The sequence below is a fragment of the Elephantulus edwardii genome, unplaced genomic scaffold (assembly GCF_000299155.1).
Source record: "Elephantulus edwardii isolate Elephantulus edwardi_28Jun2011 unplaced genomic scaffold, EleEdw1.0 scaffold00215, whole genome shotgun sequence".
Lineage (NCBI taxonomy): Eukaryota > Metazoa > Chordata > Mammalia > Macroscelidea > Macroscelididae > Elephantulus > Elephantulus edwardii.
The window spans coordinates 1,772,502-1,776,554 of NW_006399965.1; positions in this window are offsets into that span (position 1 = coordinate 1,772,502).

Sequence of the window (4,053 nt, forward strand, 5' to 3'; positions counted from 1 at the left end):
CCAAAGTATGTCAGACGAAGCCTCAGAAGCCTTGCCTCCAAGGAGCAACCCGGTTTAGCCCTCTCCACGATGAATCTGCTTGTTTTCTTAGCAATCCATGGTACCCTCAAAACTCTTTTCCAGCACCACAGCTCAAAGGCATCAATTCTCCTTCTATCCTCCCTAGTCATTACAGTACAGCTTCTTTGCCCCTAGGTCACCAGAGCTCACCAGATGTTGCTTTAGAAAACCTAAATTTAGAAGAGAGTAATCAAGGAAAGGAGCCTCCACCACCTCCTCTTTGATGACATCCCAATTCGCAGACAATGTCCTCTGTGCTGTATTTGCCAGTGGAAGTGGACAACAACTATCTTGGGTTTGTTTGGTGATTGTAATTTCAGGTCTGTCACTCTTGTTACATTGTGTGCATTCAAAAGGAAGAGAGAAAAATATATATGATAATCATTTTACTTCTAGCAGGTAAATGTAGGTAGCAATGCAGGGTGAACTCTGCTTCCTGTACCTTGACATGCAAAAGGCTCTCCTAATACTCCACATTCAACCTGAAGAGGAAAATTGAAATCTCTACTGAAGCTGCTGAGTGTATTTATGAATATTAATGAATAAAAACTGCTTGGATGGTTTTTAAAAAAAGACATTATTGTACTATATTTCTAATTCATCCCTCCTATTTATAAATGAATAATTCATTACCATTGTTATTTCTTTCAACAATCGGTTATCTTAAGAACAATTTAAAACAAAATAAATGAATTTTTAATTTACTTTCATTTATTCTGTTTTCAGTCTTCATATTGTCTCGAATTTCAATCTGATATAATATTTATGTATAAAGAATTCCATGAACATTCGTTATAGGAAGGTCTCCAGGCAATAAATTTCCTCAGTTTTTGTTAATCTAAGAAGTTCTTCATTTATTCCCTTGAGAAATATTTTTGTTAGACATAGAATTCTGGATCGACATGTTTGTATTGATTTATCTTTCAAAGTTTTAAAAAGCATAATCTTTCTGGCTTGCATACTTTTTGACAAGTAGTCTGCTGTAACTCTTCTCTTTGTATATAATGCTTCTTTTCACTCTGACTACCTTCAAAGTTTTCTCTTCACCATGAGGCAATTTCAGTATTATGACACCCATGGAGGTGTGTCACGTTCATCCTGCTTGGTGTTCTCTGAACTTCTTGGGTCTATAATTTAGAGTCTTTCATTAAATTTAGATAATTCTTGGTCATATTTCTTTAGATAATTCATCCCTTCTGCTGTTTTACTACTTCTGGGATTCCAATTACATATATGTTGCAATAACGTTGTGCTGAAGCTCTTGAGGATTTCTTGTTTTCCTCACAGACTTTTTCTCTTAGTGTTTCAGGTTAGGCAATTCCTTTTAACCTTCCTTCAAGTTCACTGGTGCGTAGAGATGTTGAGTCCTTTTGATGAACTATTTATGGTGTTCTTTATCTTTCTTAGTGTGATATTCATCTCCAGCATTTTTACTTGATTTCTTTTTACAAGTTCTATATTGGTTGAAATTATCCATCAGGTTAGGTATGTTATCCATCTTTTATCATTAACATTCCTCATTATAATTTAGAACTCCCTGTAAGATAGTTTCAAGATCTGTTTAAACTTCTTATCTTTAGGATAGAAGTTATGCTGAGAGGTAAATGTGACAATTCCTTTTCTTCTTACAGCCTTTAGTATAGAAGTTTGAATTAATTTAGGAAGTAGTTAAACTGGTTTAGAAGTTTGGTGTTGCTATGTTTTTCCTCAGCCCATTAGAGCCTGGAGATATCTTGTGTGTAGGGTGGAAGTGGGTTTAAGGCAGCAATGCTTATAGGATTCTAAACTTGAGGTCTTCACTTTGCATTGTTCTTAAGAAAAAGTTGCTTTGTTTTCTCTCCCATTCCTTTCCCAGTAGTATTCTGCTGTTACTTGTTGTTCACAGCTTGTTAATTTGGCAGTGGGGGAAGGGCTGCTGAGAGAATGCATTCTCTCTTGTTCTAAATAAGCCTCAGTATTATGCACGAGAGGGGGAGGGGCCTTTCCATTAACCTGCCTCTTCCCTGGCTGTAGTTGGGAACTCAGTGTGTAATCCAGCCTCTTTTAAGGAGTAGGGATTTTTTTTTTTCAGTTTCATTCCTTCCACCCAGTTGCTATGAGTTTTCACCAAAGCTCTAAGGGTACTGTGTTTGTTCCTTTACCCCTACAAACAAAGGCTTTATTCCTTATAAGAAAAAGGAGCTATCTAGATGACATTTCTTGTACCTGTCCCAGATTTGTAACATGATAGATTTACTTTAGGGTCTTTCCACATGTTTTCTGTGAGCACTTGTGGGTTCACAGATAAGGAACTAGAAGAGGTCTGTTGATGTTGTGAGGAATAATGAAGAAATGAAGAAAGACAGGAGGTAATGTATGCTCAAAAATGCGTTCTAGGATATGGTGTTGTTAACCGTAGAGTTGGAACTGACCCATAGCTGACTCTCCCGCAGGTTTTCAGAGCCGGTTAAGCTCTGGGGGGTTTTCAGAGGCAGTTAATGGTATGGGAGGAGATTGTCCATCCTTCTCCTGTGCAGCAAGTAGGTGGCCTCGAACAGCGAACTACACGTTTTGGGGGTTGCAGCACAGCTGCTTGCCACTAGACCATAATAATGCCTCAAATTTGTGTAGAAGTTAACGATGCTTTTCATGCTTATTATACCTTTTCACCATAACAGTAGTTCTCCGTTTCCCCTGCTTGTAAAATGAAACGTAGAGAACTTAAGCAAGTTTATTTAGGGCATTATCAGTAACTATTACTTGCTGGAGTTAGGGTTTGACGTCATATCTTAGGGAATGTCTTGTTGAAGAAAATGAACCACAGCTGGATCTCAATGGATGAGAAGCACTAGAACAAGCAAAGACAGGAAGACATTTTCTTGAAAAGGAAGCAGTGTTCACACTAACAGAATTTATATATACTTCTACACAATTTGCTGAAGCACATACTGAGACTGAAAATTCCTCAGATGAACGAAGTCTGTCACAGATGTGTTTCTTGTTCTCATACTAGAAAAACGATACCCATATCAGATTATCTAAGTGATTAGTATGATGAGTTCTATTTGAAAATTGGAAGCCAAAACCTTGTCTCTTTCCTGATGTCAAATGATTAGGCCCATGTGTTGTGCCGGGCCTAGGGCAGAAGCCAGCCTCTCCTTCACCAACCAAATAAATGGTGGTAAGGATTCGGGTGGGAAGGAAGATGCATTCCAGCTGTCCTGAAAAAGAAAGAAAAGTAGAAGATGGGTTGGGGGGTGGGGTTCTTTTTGGGTCCCCCCCCCCTCCTTTTTTCAGTGAAATAAGCCTGCCCTTCAAGTAGTGGGAGTCTGTCTTGAATCAGAAATGGTTTAACTAAATCACAGCAGGAAGAGGCTCCAGTTACAGCCCAGCCTGATTCTAGTAGGGAATAAAGCATCCCCATCCTTCCATCTTACGACTCTGGAGCTAACAGGTAGCCGCCCAGGGACCTTGACAAAGTGATGCTGGACTTGGCCTTTGTCGTCTCTGCCCTAAGAAAAGCCTCCAAGAAATAAATGAATAAAGAAAAGAATATTTGCCCAAGGAAGGAGATGTCGTTGGGAACCCTGTGTCTAAATGAAATTAATTTCAATTTAATTGGCCAGTAACTTCATTTAAAATAAACACCAGTTGGTAATCAAAAACAGGAGGATAAAGGCTAAGCAATTGTGCAAGCAGGATACAATTAAGTAGGCCAAAACAAAGCTGGGGGAAAGTGGAGAAAGAGGTCGCTTCAGAGAAAACATTGTGAAAAGAGAGGAGACTGTCACAGCTGTGGGCCTCTCAAATCTCATAAAGATTTATATCAGCTTTTCCTTGTGTTTGTTAGCCATCAATAAACCTGATTTAAATCACCAACTACTCTTGAATTATAAAGCATCTATTTCTTTATTAAATAAAAATGAAAAGCACATGCAAAGGGCAATTGTAGAACCGTCAAGCAGGGATGAGTTTGGCACACCCTGGTCCATCCCCGCAGATGAGGGAAGAAGG